The 19,658-nt window shown below is 35.9% G+C and overlaps 1 protein-coding gene across 1 annotated transcript in view; it reads right to left on the bottom strand.

The window, feature by feature from the left end:
* The window catches only part of GALNTL6 (polypeptide N-acetylgalactosaminyltransferase like 6), a 1,100,859-nt gene that overhangs the window by 234,384 nt on the left and 846,817 nt on the right, over nt 1–19,658 (bottom strand). The window lies entirely within an intron of this gene.

Here is a 19,658-nt window from a genome sequence, read left to right as displayed (position 1 = left end):
GTCAACAAAAGCTCCTTTATTTCTCATGATAATCTTATGAGTATACATTGTGCAGGTAAGAAAACTAAGAGTGAAAGAGGCTAAATAATTGTGTAAGAAGTCACACAGTCTGTAAGAGGAAAGTTGGGCTTTGATTCTAAATTGGTCCAACCCCCAAGCTCAATGATTCCTCTTCACATGATATTGCTTCCTATAATAGGAAAATTGCAAATATCGGGAGTGCTATTTCATTATAAGAAATACAAAGACAGATTGTGGTGTAAATCTTCTCTTTTTATTTGTAAGATGAATCAGCATCACGTCAAGGATAAGCTAAACATAATTTGAAGACAGAAAGCAAGATGGAGTTTTAGTGTGCTCTTCCTTAAGCAGATAACTCTCAAATCTCTCTCTCTTGTCTGACATTTCTCCAAAGCCACTGGACATCTGTCCTTTGAGAGTTTTCCAGCTGCTCAAACTCAAAATGTCACCAACTGAGCTCATTATCTCTCCTTTCAAGTTTATTTATTTCTTGATTCCTTTCTGCCAGTGGCTCCACAGTCTTCAAGCTATCCATGCTTAAATACCGGTGGCAGCTCTGAGTTCTCTCGCTCCACCCTATATTTCTCAATTGCTGGGTCCTGTCAATTCTTCTTTCAAAATTATCCCTCTTCTCTGATTTCACTGTTACTACTCTAGTTCAGGCTGCTTTTGTTCTTTCCTGAAAGATCTTTGTACCTCAGGACAGCACATTGCTGGTTCCACAGCAATGCTTCTGAATCACTGCCTTGATTGTGCTACTCGACTTCTTTAAAACCTTCAATGGCTTCACATTGTGTATATTAGAGGATTGTCAGATACACTGCAGGATTCCCAATTATATTTGAATTTAATAGTTGCATGGGACGTACTTAGAGTAAAAAAAATGTTCACCTGAAATTCAAATTTAACTTGGTGTCCTGTGTTTTTATTAGCTAAATCTGACAACCCCATTATATTATTGAATGTAAACTCTTTAGTCAGCTAACCCATAAATGAGCTCAGCCAATGGCTCTGGTTTTATCCATCACTTCTGCTATTCCTGCAGTCCATCGTCCAGTCAGATGATATTACTCACTGGACCCACATACGAGTGATCCTGCTGCTGTAGACTGAATTTTTGCGTGTCCCCCCACCCCCAGTTTGCATGTTGAAACCGGGGAGCCTTTGGGAGGTGATTAGGTCATGAGGGAGGAGCCCTCATGAATGGGATGAGTGCCCTTCTAAAAGAGACCCAATCGAGCTCTGTTGCCTCTTTCTTTATGTGCGGACATAGTCAGAAGACGGCAGCCTATGAACCAAGAAGCGGGCTCTCCCCAGATGCCTAATCTACTGGTGCCTTGATTTTGGACTTCCTAGCTTCCAGAACCGTGAGAAATAAATGTTTTCTGTTTAAACCACCCAATCTATGGTGTTTGTACTACAGCAACCCAAATGGACGAAGATACTTCTCCTGTACCTTTGCCGAACTACTTATTTGTTTGTGGCCCAGCAAAAATGCTACCCCTTAGGTAGTCTATGTGTCCTCTGACAATTCCATTGTTCTTGATTCGTATTTTTCTTACTGTACTTATTCCATTCTAGTTTGTGTGATTGTAAATTGTCTATCTCTTCTCCATAGTTGATTGTAAGTTCCTTTAGGACAGGGTCCATGCCTCTTTGATTTTTATATATCTCCAATTCTAACATTGTGCTTTATACATATTAAGCACTCAGTATTTATTAAGTAAATGAATGAAATATTAGGAAAGACTTAACTCTAAAAAGGCATTTTTAATTTTTAAAAGTTCTTTTAACTCTAAAAAGGAATTATCCTTTCTCATACATTTAGCATCTGCCAGAAAGAAAAATAAAAAATGCCTAATGGGGGGGCATGTGTGAATACTACTCTAATTATTGATTCATTATACTCTGTTAAAATTAATTAGTTCTTGGATATTCTCAAGAAAAAACAGAATTTCTTTCCTCTCTTTTTTATGGGAATATTATATTTTTCTAGTTTTACTAGAAGTGTAAACTATGTCCTATAACCTAGCAATAATTTTGAGACACCAGATTCTTCTGTTAATTAGGAAAGAAAAAGTGACATGGCCAAAAGGTAGTTGATATGAAAGGCTGAGTGAGGGCAGTGGGGAGGGAAGTGCACACGTGGACATTTGAGAAGCCACTTGCAAGAATAGTTAAGATCTGGATGTTGTGGACATGGATTTTCATTTTTACAAAACCTGCATTTTACACCCCTCATTGTGCAGCTTGGTATATCAAATGGGGGTGTTGTTTTGTGAAAACATCTGGTCTCAGTGATATATTTTCATTTATTTTTTTTCTCAGTTTATGTTGAGTATTCTGGTGTCAGGCCCATTGCATTCTTATTCCAACAGGTAAATTACATTAGTTTGGTTGTTCCTGATCTGTCACAAATAATATGTTTAAAGACAGCCCCGTTTACCTCTTGGTGGACAAGTTTTACATGGCTTCAAGATTCTTTAGCTCTGATTTATTAACTATTTTTTGAGAACATGTATGCAAGCTGTATGGTGTTGGAAAAGCAATGCCTCAGGAACATAGCTCTGGCTTCTCTGAGCCTAATCAGTATGTAAATCATCAAGTAGAATACAAGTGCTCCACCGGCAAAATAGTCAGAATGTCATTCCCACCACTGCATATGGATGAAGCCATGGCTGATAAACTCCTTCTCCAAATGTGCTCTCTTGCTGCATTATTTATGGACTTCGAAGATGCAGGTTGACTCCTGCAGTAATTTCTTGGCGCTCTTCTCTTCCTAGTGGGGTCTGTGAGCAGTAACCTGATCCTTGGATGGAAAGCATTTATCCTTTCCTTGACAGTAAAATTGTTACTCTAGACAAGCAACAATTGAATTTTTTTCTTTTTTTAAAATTTTGTGCCTTTACAATCGTAGAAGTTGGAAGGAAAGAGAAGGTTTCCCTACTTTCGTTGTCCTTGTATATCTAAAAAAATATTTCATATGCTTCCACATGGTCCTTTTTAATTAGCATTGGTGCTTGGGATTGTTAAGGCATGTTGTATTATCTGAAAATTTAAATAAATATTCTCAGTATTATGTAGTTCAAGTTCTTCTTCCCTCAAGTCTCTTTTCTTTTTTTCGTTCTGTTAGTGCTACTGAAAGCATCCACAGAGATGGCAAAACTTGTTAAGCAAATTTACTGCAAAATACAGATTTTTTCAGGGAGCCACAAAAGGGAAAAGGGATTTTTGCAACCTAGACATGGAATGCATAAAATACTTCAAATAACTGAAATAGAGTTTTCAGGGCAGGAGGGATTGTCTATAAAATATCCAAAAATTTCGCTTGGGAATGAGTACTTTACTTTTGCCTAAAACCTGAAAATTCCCTTGCAACAATTGTGCATATTAAAATAAGCACAGGGATTGAAGGAATATGCTCAAGCCAAGGAAATGTTTAATAAGCTGTGCAAGGAACAGAAGTGGGGAGAGGAGAGGCGACAGGAATAGGAAGAGAAACTGTCTTCCTTTTCTTCTTTTTAAAAAATCTCTGTCATTCCATCTGCCCCAGCTTTTTAACAAGCCCATCAGTTGCTTCATTCTACTGGTTCCTATCTGCCTCATGTTACATTTGAATGCTGCTTGTTAATTTCTCCCTGAATATTTTCTTTCTTTCTTTTCTTCTCTAAGGTCATTCCTGAAACATGACTAAAATTTGCCTTTGAAATGTGGTGGCCCTTTTTCTTTTCCACATAGTTATTTTCTATATTTGGTTTCTTTGTTTTTTTGAGCAAGCACGTTCGCATTTGTTGGGAAAGTCTGAGTTTGGTCTGAAGATCATCCTCTGCTCTTTGCTTCTTGTGCTTGGATGAGGGTGGAGGTGCATCTAGAACCCCGCCGTGTTCTCAGCTGAGTTGTGTTGGGAAAGAATGAGCAGGTTGGATGGAAACAGCTATTTGGTCAGCAGGTAAATATCAATGCAAAGCTGTCAAAATCCAACTCACTCAAAGGCTGCAGAAATACACAAAGTTTTACCACCCACCCATTTTTCTGGTGCTACTGGTATTTCATATTATGGTCAGATTCCATAATACTGAGTTAATGTTAAAACCAGTAATGAGCAAATGACTAGACTCCTTCAGTGGATGGAAAATAATTAATAAATGATAGTGTGGCAGAATACCCAGGATTGTGTACTCCGTAAGGGTTTACTCATCTAAGATGAATAAGCAGTCAATTCCACAAAAGCTATTTACTAACCAAGGTCTCAGATGGGTCATAGAGTGTTTTGGATTCATACAGTAATTTTCCTCCAAGAAATTCCATTCATTCCGATGCTGAAGGACAATGTAAACGTGGAACTGTATTTTTTTCCAACATATCCCTTTACAAAAAGCAAGTTTTAGAAATATTTGTACTATACTACTCTTTCTGTAATGTTCTTTGGGGAACATTAATTTTCTGTAAGTCGCTATGGTTGGTCTTTCTTTGTTCTCTTTGTAATATAAATGTATTTCTATCTGTATTGCTGATTTCCTTTTCTTCTTAATTGCCCCGCAAGCACATACTCCTGAAAATCAGTGTTGATCACTGTATGATGTACAGTTGAAAACCCAGCTGCTGTTCCCGCAACTCAGCACTCAAGGGAACCGAGGGGGTAATTCATTCTTGAATTGCTATTATGCTACTGTCCCAGAGAAGGGTAACTTGTTCCCCGGGATGATCTTTTTCTCGAATATGTGTTTTTTCTCGAATATGTGAAAACTGTTTTCACAAAGTCCTTCCTAAAATTTCTGATAACTCTTCTTTAGAAAGTAAACTTATTTCAAGACAATATATGCAGTTTTTGTTAAGCTTCAGTATTCTGCATAAGACAAACTACCTCTAAGTTTACTTTTTTATGTGACCTTATTGTTATGAAGGGATAGACATAAGATAATCTGGAAAATAGAAAGAGGCAAATAGCAGAAGAAAATTACATATGGTTCTATCGTCCAGAAAGAACCAACATTACCATTTTGATTTATTTCCTTCCAGGTACGTACATATACACAAATACTACACAAATTATAATTTTAGACTCAAGAATCAAGCATTTACTCATTTTTATAATGATTCTTTGAAAAGGATCATTTTAAGAGTTTTTATTGAGTATTATAAGGTTGTATAATATTTACTTCACCATACTTACATTTAATTTTTAAAATATATCTTTGTTATTAAAAGTAATTGTACAATGAACATTATTATATAACTGATTTTGGCTGATTATTTCCTTAAGATAGATTCCTAGTATGAAAATTATTATGCAAATGCATAAAAAACCCAACTTTGATAGATATTTCCAAATAGTTTTCCAAAAATGTTTTAATAATAGACTTTCTCACTTTGTCAAATTATTTTCCCTCAACTTGTTAGGAAAAAAATAGTATCTTGTTTGAAATGGTTTTTCTTTGGTTATTAACAACATCGAACATTCTTGATTTCTACTTCTTTGTGCATTTTCTGTGTTCTGATTCTAGAAGTCTGGAGAGATTAGCTTTTTCATTAAAGGCATTTGTCAAATGCCAGTGAGTCTCTATTCTCAGCGCTAACCAAGCTCCGTGGATACAGTTACTCACGTTTGGCATTTGGGAAGTCAGATGTGAAAGCTTCGGAAAGATGCTTACGAGGTAATTATTTGTTTACTTATTCTTACATAACTGTCTGTTTTAAGAAACTTGAGTAGAAAAACTGGAATTTGTAAAATAAATTACAGTGCAATGATTTTCAAACTGGGTTTCCTTCATTCCAGTCTATGACCTAAAGCATTTAAATATCTGAAAAAGATAGAAAATTAAATTGTTTCAAGCCCTCTTTTGATCATCAGGGAGAAAATGAATATAAAACAGTGATATTTTAATACAAGACAACACCAGGTACAGCTGAATATTCCAGATCCTAGCCTGGATAGATCCCTGACTGGACATTTCCCTGATTGCTTATAAATGTAGATCTTACCAGTGAATTTGCTTTGGTTTTCTTGTTTTTTAAAAAAAATTCATGGCATCTGTACATCTTTGTCTCTAGATTGTAAGTCACTCAGCTGTAATATTTTTTCTCCTTCCTTTGTATTACTCCTCTGGCTCCCAGTGTACACAGATCACAGTGCTCTGTGCTCGGTACATGGTGACTGACTAATGAGTTACTCAAGGGAACCACACGGGTAATTCTTTTTTTGGTAGCAATTATGTCACTGGCAGCCATCACATGGCAGACTTGAGAGTTGTTATTTAAGCAAAGGAGGAAACAAAATCGTGGAACACATCTAATGCTTTTTACTAAATATTTATCTTCCTTACTGGGAAAGCTTGTTTTTCTGATCTTTGAATTCTCCAAAAACTTGAAGGAAAGCATAAGTAAATGCTATTTTCATCGACTTTTTTTGACTGAGTTTGCTTTTTGAAAGATAATTTTCATCCAACCTGGTTTTTCTTCCTCTTCAAGAGTTAACTGTGATATTATCAGCAGGACGTATTATCATGCGGTAGTGCTTTTATACAACACTTAACCGTGATTAACGTCACAAGATAAATTCAGAATGTCATTTCAAATTCCGTAATTTGAATCAACCTGAAAAAGAGCTAATAAAGGCACGTCTAAGGGAGAGGCCAGGGATAAGGCAGATTAGAAAAGATGAAGAAGTAGGCTGGGAATATTCCAGTGGCAATCTCATGTACTTTCCTATCAGCATTTTTTTAATTTAAAGTTTGCCACAGTCATTTTTCTTTGGCGTGATTATTATTATTTTTTTGGTCCCCCTTCACTGGAAATTATTTAACAGCTTTTTGAATAAAAGCTAAGTCAAATGGCATGAAGCCAGTTTCATTAATGGAAGAACGTTTATGCAGCTCAGGCCCCCAAGAACTGAATATTTGAATTTGTAAACTCCTTGTGTCTGTCTTTTCTCTCCTGTACTTCTGCAGTTGAATGAGCAGAAGCATCATTGATGCTCACATAAGCTTTTCCAGGCTATTAAAAAGCAGATGTATAAAACAAGAATGCTTTAATTTTGCTCTTCAATATGGTAAGTAGATTTTTAAAAAATTACATAAATTACTCGAGGGCAGGGAAGATTGTCTTTTGTTTTAAATTGGAAAAGAAGATAAGATCAATGACTATTTACCCTGTCATTGATCTGGCACAGTTTACAGTCTCTGGTCACATGCTTGCACTTATGGATATGTCACTTTACACTTGATGCTAGCTAGCTTGATCAGATTGAAGATTCCGTAGTGTCTCCTGAGAAAAGGGAACAGTAGAAGAGCATATAGATATCAAATGATCCTTGGAAAAAAGTCTTCCCTCATTAGCTCATCCCAAATAACAAACAGTTTACAATTTTCTGGATTCCGATAGTGAATTTTGAACACAATACTTATTACGTCCAATAAAAGGACAGTTCCCAAGTCGTGTTTTATAATAAAATTCTCCTCCCACATATGGAAGTAAATGTGTAGAACTGGGCTACAATCCCATAAGTCTTCCTTTAATTCAGTGTCAAGGTCCATAGAATAATTTCTGAGATTTAATAAGAGGTCTAGAGATTCCCTAAGTTGTACCATCTAATTTTTCCTTTCTGAAAAGCAGGTATTTCTGGGAACAGGCTATAGCGGGGACAACATTGTTGTATAATCCTGCCTATTCTTAACTTGCCTATCCAGGCTCAGTCTAGTGTTCCCCTAAATTTTTACCTTAGAACTTGTTTGCTCCTGTCACAAGCAGTGAAGAGCTCAACCAGGGAACTGCTCCCTTTTCTTTTCTCTCTTGGTCCACATCTTTTTTGAGTCTTATTTTCTTACTCTCATCTTTCCCGTCTTTTACTTTGACTCCTGATGTTGGTCACTGAATTTAGAGAACTTTTTGGGTGACTTTGTTTATTTTCTCGTGTCTATGGGCTCCTTTGACATCACCAACCATTAGGGGCCCAGAAGAGGCATGAGAGGTACCCTGTTCCACCTCTCCATTCAGAACCACATTGCGGCTGGGGTGAGCATTCAGAGTAACCTGGAGAAGAGCAGTCACAGCATCCAGCAGTAGTGTGGAGTTGGCTGTGGGAGGTAGATTGGCAGTGACCAGTGTCCTTGACCCTGTGCTTCATTCGTTAACAGCGGAGGTAGCTAGAAAGGAGCAGGCCAAGGCAGGTTATTTCTGGGGAAGTTGTGGGGAAGCAGGGCATCAATGCTTTCAAGAGTAGAAAACAACTCTACTCATCAGGAAAGGGGTCATCACAGCAGAATTGGCATCTCAGGAGTAAGATGGGAAGATACGAGCAGAATAGCCAGTAGGACTGGTTTTGGAATAGATTTTTAGGACAATTCTAGAACTAATAGTACTAATTATTGCCATTAGGTAATCCTATGACCCAATAATTTTACTTCTAGGTGTATTCCAGGGGAGCTCTTGCATATTTATACAAGGAATTATGTTCAAGGATTCTCGTAGCAGCCTGGTGAACATAATAGAGTGGTTTTAGTTCAGTATGTTTCTCTTGTTGTCCTAGCCAAGATTGAAAGCTGAGACTCACAGGGAATAAGTAACCCACGTTAGAGTTCTGAGACCCACCAGAGCGGTTGGGTTCAGCCACCTTTCTACAGGGTTGACTGAGAGATTCTAGTTTACATAACTGGCCCTCTCTCCTCACCACAATCCAAGTTGATATAAGAAGACTTCTGAGAAGTGAGAAAGACTATAAACATTTCAAAGAGTAAAAGATTTGTGAAAAAAAAACTATTCGTTCTCTCTGTCTTATCCAAAGAAAATCACTCCCACTGCTATGGATGTGTGATGGAAAGAGAAGCTGGCATTTCACTTCACAGCTCGATGTGCATGGTTAGTGCATCAGGAAGAGATGGTACAATAGGGATTGTGAGGCAGGGAAGATTTACAAACATCCTCCCTCCACATGGCTAGGGTAGGAGACCCTAAAGGGTGGATGAAATTGTTGACTACAGTCTTACCTGAGTGACGAGAGATGTGTCTACTAGAAAAAGACAGTGTGACAACCAGCTTTATATCAGTGAGAATATATTATTGGATCTTTCCAGGGACCATTATGCCCAAAGGAGTCAGACTGTGTACATGGATCCAACAGGTAATAAACCAAAGTGGTCTGGTACTTCCAGTTTGAAGGATTTAACTGCTTCCATTTCATTGGCCAGAATAATCAGTTGGCCATTCCTTCTTTGAGGAGGGCAGGTAGTTTATTCTCCATGTACCCAGTAGCAAAGGAGACCTAACTGTTAGTGAACATTGGTAATTTCTGACACTTCTCCCCTATTACCTGCACGGACAAAATTTCTGGATGAAGATAGACTAACTGGGGAGTTCAGGGGCATTTTGCCTTTGCACTCTGCCCCTTCTTCTTCTTGCGGTTATAGGGCAAGAAGGTAGGTGAGGAGGCAGATGAAGGTAAATAACTACATTACTGACACAACTTGACTACAATGGGTTGAGCCTCCTTGATTAACTGGTTGTATGTATAATAGAGAAAAATTGGGAGATATCTAAATATCCATCAGTGAGAGTATGGATTAATAGAATGCATTGCAGTAGTTATAAAGCAATAAATTTTGATATATAGGAACATGGATAGATCTCAATTGTGATGTTGAATTAAAAAAAGCATATTGCATAATAGTAATACAACGTGACATCATTTATTTAAAATTCAAACATATATACAAGACTCTATCCTATACTTTTCATGGATATATAGATGTATATGTGTATTTGTGTGCCAACAGAGATGGACTAGAAGTAAATACCACATTTATGATATTCCTTAACTCTTGAGAGAGAAAAGTTGTGGGCAAGAGGGAGCCAAATGGTACTTTAATCTTATGTGTGATGTTTATTTATTTGTTAATCTAAAAACCTCTATGTAAGCATGACAGAATTTTTACAATTGTCAGTAATTACAATAGTAGGAACATACACATTTGTTCTCATTATGCCCTGTATCTTTTCCTATTTTTATGATTTATCAAAAATTATGTAAAACACAATGAAAAGACAAAAAAGTACAGAGGACATATAATCTTAACACCTCGTTTAAATTTGAGGAGACAGATCACATATATGTTCAGTTGTTCGTGTAAGAAATATCACCAGGATTGATATTTATGGAAGGTTTCTCATATGGTATGTGGCACATTACCTATTTTCCAATTATTTCATGGATGTCCTGATTTGCATGTAGTTTGCATAATTCTGCAAGGTGATGTTGAATTCAATTGACATTTCTACTTTGTGGGTGAATGGAGCTTAAAGATTATAGTTAGAGAGTTTAAATTCTGAGCTTAACACTTCTTAGTTTTGTGACTCTAGGCAAGTCTTACATTCTCTTTGAACATCAGTTCCTTGCCAGTAACATGGGGAAAATAGCCTCTGCCCTACCTCTCAGGACTGTTGCCAACATATTACCTATGTGGAAACATCTTAAAGCCTGGGCAGCACCATAACACATTAGTTTCTGAATTTAAATTTTATCAATTAAAAAAATAGATTGTTGAGGCTGATCTGTGGCCTAGTAGTTGAGGTCTGCGTGCTCCATTTCTGTGGCCCAGGTTCATTTCCTGGGCGTGAACCTACACCAGTCATCAGCAGCCATGCTGTGGCAGTGACCCATGTACAAAATTGAGGAAGATTGGCACAGATGTTAGCTCAGGGTGAATCTTTCTCAGAAAAGAAAAAGAAAAAGAAAAAAGAGTAAGGGAAGGAGCAGTGAAGTAGAGAGACAGGGACATGAATTTTCTGTCCCAGTGTAGCAAATGCTTGTAAAATCTCAAGGCTGAGGAAAACAGAAACTTTGTTTTCTTCTATCTGTATCTGAAGAGTAGCCTACAAGATGATGCATTAGAGATTACACAGGGTAAAGGTATAGCAAGGCCAGACATACACCAGATGCATGATCAATAGAAGCACTGTAAGCAATAATTATTCATAAATTTTTACGTAGTTATAGGGTCAAGTAAAAATTAATGGAAAAAAAGGAAATTAGAACCTCTTCAGGGTTTTTGCTAAGACCATCAGATAACACACAGATACAGTCCTGCACTCCAGGAATATCTCAAAAAAAGATCAATTTAATCTTTCAAAAATACTTTTGAAACATAGTTCTAAAATGAAAGTTGGTCAGTTTTATAATGTACAATATCACATTATACCCAGATGAGAATGAATCTCTCTCTTAATATTTTACAAATTAGTTTTGAATGCAGAAGTCTTGGAAACAGAGAAGTTAACCTTCTACTTTAGTGTCCGGAGAAAGTGTGCAAACATGTCTTTCTTCTAAAGGAGGCATTAATTCCTTAACAATTATACTGCCTCATAATTGAATTTTTATAACCTACATAAGAAGAACTCCTGTAATGACTGTAGATCCATGTTATTTCTTATACCTGCAATAGAAAAACTACCAGTGCTTTAAGGAATATTGTCCTATGACTATTTTTTAAATTTTGCATATTTACAGATGCTTTAACAACTTGAAACATTTTAGAACTTTTAGTTGATTGTTACCTTTTGCTATTGTCTTTGCTTCAGTCCACTTCAAGTGTTAATTTCCCTTCTCACAACATCGTAAACTCTGGAATTAAGTGGATTAATAACTTACTTCAGAAGCACTGGCATTGCTAAGAATTCCAGGTGGTGACTGTTTTATTTTATAATTACCTCTCCATTTTTATAGATGAGTATGTGGCTTAATAATCATTGATAGCTAGGAAAATAAATGCTTACATTGAAGATCTAAATTATGAATCCTTTTGCTTTCTCCTTCGTCCTCAACTGAAGGGAGATTTATACATCTTGTATCTCACACTTATTAGTACTTAGAAGAATGAATTATCCCTAAGTGGTTTAAACTAAAAAATAAGCATATTGAGGAAAATATAATGAAAATGGTTAATGCAAGTCACAAGAACAATATATCACAGAAAAATTAGCAGAAGATGCAAGATATCTAGTGAAAATAGTTTACCAAAGTCATCTCGGTTTAACTTAAATAAAAGTGACAGTGCAATCTCCAGAAGCCTGCAAAGTTTAGACTGAAAATATAAATGCTTTTGTATGTTGTATCTTTTTAAAATCTCAGATAAATGAGTAAAATGAATCCAATAGCTCTATCAGGAATTTGAGGCTATATTTAAAAAACAGAAAAAGTAGTTTTGTTATTTGTTAAATCAAAAATAAAAATTTCTCCAGGCTTCCCTGCTTGTGCACCAGCAATGCACAAGCTTCTTGGGTAATACTGATTCTTCAGGGGAGACTAAACAGAGGGAAGCAGCAGGGATTCCCTTTATCTGAGCTTCATGATGTGTCATCATTTTTACTTTTTTTATAGAAATCCTAGTCATATGTTTACTTCTTAAGAAACTTGGGTTGACTAAATGATACTCAGGAAGTTTTTTTCTTTTCAATTTACAGGTTTACTTGAAGTGAGCATTTTGTAAATAAGCATCTATCTATCCATCCATTCATGTATCTATTATATATCATTTCTCTTTCTCATATTTTATGGTTTCTTAGTGGGTCTTGATAATCTTCTAGAACATTCTCTTTTATCTCTTTTTGCTCAGGAAGATTAGCCTTGAGCTAACATCTGTGCCAGTATTCCTCTAATTTATATGTGGGTTGCCACCACAGCATGGCTGACAAGTGGTGTAGGTCTGCACACAAGATCCAAACCCCTGAACCTGGGCTGCTGAAGCAGAGCATGCTGAACTTAACCACTAGGCTACAGGGCCAGCCCCAGACACTCTTCTGTAACATTCTTTAATGATGTAGAAGAAGTTGCAAATGGGCAGTGTACTATGATTCAATGTTAGCCTAATGGAATCAAAATAGTATAAGAGGTAAGTTGGGACAACTGGGTTCCCATGCAGTCTCAGCCATCATCAAGTGTCTCTCTATAAGATGTTGGTGGACTATTGGTAGTTTTTGACTGTGTTCTGTGATGCCACAAGTATTATATAGAAGAGCTTAGGGGTCACAAAAGACCTTCCTTTTCTCTCCACTCCTTCCCTTTTCCCATTAAAAGAACTTTCAGCTGTTTTCACATTTTTTTGAAGTGTGTGGGATGGGGCTCCTTCAGCTTTTGTTGTGAGTGATAGTAGAATCTACAATTCCATTCTAAATTGTGGAACAGTTGGGCTACCATTATTAGTCAACTAAAGAATTCTAAATATAACAGTTTTTAAAACTATTCATCTAGAAAAACGTAGCTTAGTTTTGTACTTTAGAGTTAAATTAGGAGAGGTTGTTCATAATCTATAATATATGAATATTCATTTGGGCACCAAGATCAAAGATCTATTTTATATATTCTCTCTCGTGTGTACGTGTGTGTGTGTGCGTGTATAATAGAAAATGAAGATTTATATTACTGATAATGACCGTCACAGTTAAAATATCCAAAATGTACAAGGAGTTTGAGTGATAGAAAGCCCTATAACACCAAAATATCTTCCCCAACTATTGACTGATCCTTCAAATTTTAATGTTAAAGTTTTAACTTTAATCTTAAGCCTAAATATTTATTCAATGAATGTTATTTTATTCCTCTTTTTTTCTGTATAAATTCCAGTGTGTTACCATAATAAAATGTCTTTCTATATTCAGTCCAGATCTCTACTTCTTTCTTCTTGGCTCTGTCTCTATCTCATCATTATGGCTGGAGAACTGCTCATTGTCATTTTCATAGTTAAGGAGCTTACTAAAGCCTCCACAAATCTTCTTTTTTTTGGATTTAAGCAAACGTAGTTCTTTTGAAAAAATTATCTGTCAAACTAAATCTCACAATATATTTACCTTCTCTAGACACTAAACTGCCTTAGCAAACTGATCCAGAGCCTTTGTGTTGATGAAGAATTAAGATACAACTGTGATTTATTCTATAATAGACCCAATGCATTTCCAAAGAATAATTCTGAAAGACTTTAGGAAGTGCAAATAGTGATAGACTTTTTATCATGTATTTCAAATTAGTGTTGCACCTCAGAAGGAAGAGCTTTGAAAAATAAATTGGTAAACATATCAGCAATCTTAAAATGTTGATACTCCAGTTTAAGAACCCTAATATCTTTTTCTCAAGTGGTATTGTCAAAGATTTATGTGAGAAAATGTCCATGACATAATTTACATATTAAAATTGTTTAATTTGTAAGTTAGAAGAGTATAAGTATTTTTCTTTTCATAGTTCATGGATTTTCAAAGTTTTTAAAAAAATGAGTATGAATACGTAGTTTTATAATCAGAAAAATAGTTAAACATAAATTATGCAATGTATGCAAATTTTTAAAATCTTCATAATATCAAACACAGTAATTCCACTTCTAGGAATATTTCTGAATCAAATCATTAAATGTATGGACAAAATTGTATGCATGAAGTACTTCATTAAACATTCTAAAAACATAATTGTAAAAATTGTAAACAATTTAAATCCAAAATTAAAGAACAGTTAAGCGAATTGTGTTATGTTCACCAAATGGACATCATGGTTATTAAAAATAATGTTTACAGGGATTATGTATTTATGTGGAGTAACACTTTTTAATGTTAAGTAAATTTGCAGAGAAAAATTGAATGTACAATGCTTTGGGAAAAAATGAAGACTATGCCAAAATATTAACCACATTGTTTTAGCATGATGAATATTTTTATCACTTCTCTTTTTTCTATTTTTTTATTATATTACTATTATAATAACTATCAGTTTTATCAAAAACCCTATAAGCATTCAGGCTTCTTGTACTTCCAAATAATTCGTTGTTTACTCAACAAAACAGAGAATGTTTACTATATATTAGTCTTTTTTTTTTAGCAAGCATCTATTAAACAAGCTTATCAAAAATTGATACATTATTTACATCATTCACAATAGAGTTTTTGGCAAGTTCTCACATGTGGCTTTTTTTCTTTTGAAGGGTTGAGTTGATATGCCTTACTTAACATAATTACTTATTCCTCTTAGGGCCACCACACAGTGTATTAATCTAATAATGCTGGTCTTCCACGTTCATTTTTTTTTTTTCCCTTTTTCTCCCCAAAGCCCCCTGGTACATAGTTGTATGTTCTTTGTTGTGGGTCCTTCTAGTTGTGGCATGTGGGACGCTGCCTCAGCGTGGTTTGATGAGCAGTGCCATGTCCGTGCCCAGGATTCGAACCAAGGAAACACTGGGCCGCCTGCAGCGGAGCGCGCGAACTTAACCGCTCGGTCACGGGGCCAGCCCCTCCACGTTCATTTTTTAATGAAAGACTTCTTGCAGGGTCATGGGAAGTACAAGCATGTATGTATGACTTTGTACCTTCCCAGTGAAACTCAGACAGAATAATTCAACCAGCCCAAGAGACAGTTGTTAGCAAAGTTGGTACACACAGCTGCCTAGACTATTGGTGCTGTTATTACTTGCTCTAGCTGCTTTTGACAGTCATTCAGATAAGCTAGAAATCACAGACAGTGCATCCAACAGAGCTCTGGCCTTTGTACCTTATGGATGTAACCAACCGCTGTCAATCAGGCAGTGATGTGCTGCAAAGTCTGAAAATGAGGGTCCAGCCTATACTGTTTTTATGACTTCAAAAGGCTCTGTTGGGAACATCACACCAGCCTGTGGCATCCCTTACTAAAATTGTCACTGCCTCCTTTGTGATTCAGGCAGGATGCAAGGAGTCTAAGGAATGGGCGGCTCTGGATTAATTTTGTCCTTTTCAGGGTCTCACACAATGACAGAGAAAAATTAGTAAAATTATTGCTGGGATCCTTAAGATCAATATTTTCTTCAACTAGGAAACAGTGAGATTTTTTTTCTATAGCAGTACTTCAGGCCATAATTACCCACTACCTCAGTATAAACACTTAACTCTGAGCCTCAACTCCATTTGGTCTTTGACCTAAACACCTACACTTAAAATCACCATTCATTTTGTTTACGATTTCAATAACACTTGAAAGACTCAAGTCTCAATAGCCTTGAAAATGTGAGTTGGTAATGTTTTCTCACCCTGCTGTTTCATTCTTAGTGAAGTACTGTGCTAATTATATTTCTATCACTTATACATGGTTAAAAGGTAAAATCCTCATATAAAATCAGGTACCAAAGGCAGTATGTGCACTATGGCCTTCAGTCAGTGGACCAAGTTACTTCCTCAATGATAGCTCTTCATTGTGCAGGATGCTTCCAAAGAGCTAGGAAGTTGAAGTCTCATAAGCCACCATTTCAAGTAGCACCACTTAACGTTTCCTTTATCACAACCCACATAAAGGAGTTGTAGTTGAAAGAGGATTCCTTTTTTGGAGGTATATTCCTAAATACTGGATTATTCAGATAATATTTAAGCTCCAGACTCAACAAGGAGAATTTGTTGCCAGCAGATCTACCCAAAAAGAACAGCTAAAGGAAGTTCTCTTCTTTGCACAGAAAGGAAAGGCTAAGAGAAGGAAGCTTGGAACATCACAAAAGAAGAAAGACAAAGGAAAGAGCAAGAATATGGGCAAATACAATAGACCTTCATTTTCTTGAGTTTTTGAAAATATGTTTGAAAGTCACAGCAAAATTATAACACTGTTTACTGTGGTTGCCAATGTCTATAGAGAAAATTTTTAAGACAATTATATAATAAATGGGAAAAGGTAATTGAATAGAAAAGAAGGAGTGACAGGTTTGTGAGAGTGAAGCAAATGGCTGAGTGAAGCTATCCAGATGTGATGTCGTTGTGGGAGTGCTTCCCTGCGGAAGTCCAGTCTTGATGAAAATGTCAGCTGCAGGAATTGGCTCCTAGAAGGGTCACAACATCTCCTGACCGGACCTGCCAGTCACTTCCGGACAATACTGTTGGCATTATTTGAGGTGGCAGGCAGGATGCCTGCCTTCTGATTTATTTGAATGAGTACCTGAGCAAAGAGAGGCTGGATGATTTAGAGAAGAAATGCCTTCATTTCTTGACTGAAGACTTCATTCAGGAACCACAAACCTTAACAATAATATCTTGGATGCTGATCCACATATTTTCCTCGAAAACTATGTATCTTTCACAGCAAAATCTTGTTGCGGGTTATGTTATTGAGGAAAAAACTGAGATGAATATGTGGAACTCTTATTTTATGGTATTCTCTACCAGAAATCTGAAGACCTGTGGCAGATTTAAAATTCCAACTCCTGTTATAACTTCTTAAAGACTATGAAATGATCAAAATGCACATGAATCGGGGAACACCACCTGAATTACTTTATGATTCTGACATAACATAGTAGACTGATCAATTAGAAAATTAAAGCCTTTCTTTTTAAGACTAGCGATAATTTTTGAAAGGTATAGTTGAAAAAGAAAAGATCATATTCAGAAAATAACAATAATAAAATGCAGAGGAATGACCCTGACTAAAAAGTTTTGAGTCTGCATAAAGTAAATGTCAAAAATACTGAGAATTATAAAAGAAATGAAAAATATATCCTGTTTATGGAAGGAAAGATTGAATAATATTAATGCTAATTCTTCCCAAATTAAAAAGATATTAAGCTATCCAATATGAAATTGGGAATTGGGTATTACCCAGAATTCAGTAAAATAACTGAAAAAATAATTTCAAAATAAATACACTGAAGACTATCTAAGAGAAGCTTAAAAAAGGCCTTTATGGGGTTAGAGATATGGGATTTGACCTCCCAGCCACCTAAAACGTAATAATTTAAAAAACAATGTCGTATTTGTAAAATTGTCGAAACCAAACTGAATGCTCAGAAGCACATCCTAGGATAAAAATAACTTAGTATTTAACAAAAGAAGCATCACAAATAAGTTGGAAAAGTGATGGACAGTTTTAAAAACAAATGGTATTGAGAAAAATTGGATAGTTGGAAAAAATAAGCAAAAAATCTCACCTCACATGATGCACAAACTACATTTCACATGATTTAAATATTCTAGCTAACAAATTATAAGTACGGTAAAAATTAGATGTATAGAGGAAATTGTATGTTGATATGGACAAAGATACTCTATGCCTAAAAATAATAGAAAATCACAAAGGAAAACAATGATAGATATTAAATATTTTAAAAACCTAACCTGTATCTATGAAAAAACATCATAAAGAAAATTAAGGGGTTAAAAAAGTAAATAAAGACTACAAAATATTAACTATTATAAACAAAAACTAATCACAGAAATTTTTATAAATTAACAAAAAACTAACACCCTTATAAATGTTGATAAAAAGGCCATTTACTTCTTACACACTGTAAAAAGTGAATATATCCAATTAAAATATTAAAGAGATCATCAGAGAACTTAATAAACAAGAATATTTTAATTTTCATGCTTTGGTGACTAATGAGTTTGAGCAGATTACAACAATAATAGTGATGATGGAGAATGAAAACCAATTGACATCATTGGTATAACAAGTACCATGGACCAGGCATCGGATGGTGCAATATGTCATTTAATGCTCAATTCAAGTTTGTGTGGTGGTTTTTATTATCCTCATTTTATTGAGGCTTTGCAAAGTTGACCAACCTGTCTAACAACACGTAGCAAGTCATAATAATAATGACAAACAACATTAATATGTTACATTTATTACAGGCGTACCAAGAACTTGCTAAGTGCTTTACATATATCATTTCCCTTACTACTCAAGCAATGCTATCAGGCAGATATTATTTTATTATTCTCACTTTATTGATGAGAAATTGAAGCTGAGAGAAATATTTGGTCCATATTTTTTTGTAACGTGATTGGTAACCGGCAGCAATAGGATTTAAGCTTGGGGTGTCTTAGTCCAAAGCCCGTGGACTTTAACTCTGCCGCTCTCTCTCCATTTCTCAAATTGAGTATTGAGGATCTCCACATTGAAATCTCTCAGACACCTGAAGCTCACGTGCCTAAAATTTCATTTTTCATCTTATCCCTTCAGTGGTCTTGGTGAAATTCTGGTTATTCACCCAGGTGCTCGAGTCAGAAAACTCTCCTTCCTCTCTTGTCTTTGCTCCAATCCCTGGCCACTTCCCTGATCAGTTATCTTTCCTACCTCCTAAATGTTCATTCATCTCTTCCCAAAACCACCTCTGCCTTGGTTTAGATCACAATAGTGTCTCACGCAGTGATTTATTGTTCAGGTTAATACAATTGATCCTAACTAGCTTCTGTAACTCTTAACTTGCCAGGGAAATCCAAGTCAATCCATTAGCCCCCACTACTAAGATGATTCTGTCTTTTTGTCCCTACAGTTTTATGGTATATTTTTATTATCATAAAAATAATAAAAGTAATGTATATTTTGAATTTTTTGAAGAATAACGATCACCTTTAATCTCTGCAATCTCATCCAGTTATAATAATCACTAACACTGATGTATTTCCAGGTCTATTTCTTGCATCTCTGGTTTGCTCATTTCCCTGCTCTCCACAGCAGCAAGTACACAACTTGAACCTGCTCTTTAATTCCTGTCCAAATCCTTGGACCACACCCTCCATCTCCTTCTTTTTTTGAGGAAGATTAGCCCTGAGCTAACATCTGTGCCTGTCTTCCTCCACTTTATACGTAGGATGCCTGCCACAGCATGGCTTGTGCAGAGGTCTGCCCCTGGGATCCGAACCAGTGTACACCA

Source organism: Equus quagga, chromosome 3, assembly GCF_021613505.1.
Source record: "Equus quagga isolate Etosha38 chromosome 3, UCLA_HA_Equagga_1.0, whole genome shotgun sequence".
Lineage (NCBI taxonomy): Eukaryota > Metazoa > Chordata > Mammalia > Perissodactyla > Equidae > Equus > Equus quagga.
This window is presented reverse-complemented; position numbering and strand designations above follow the sequence as displayed.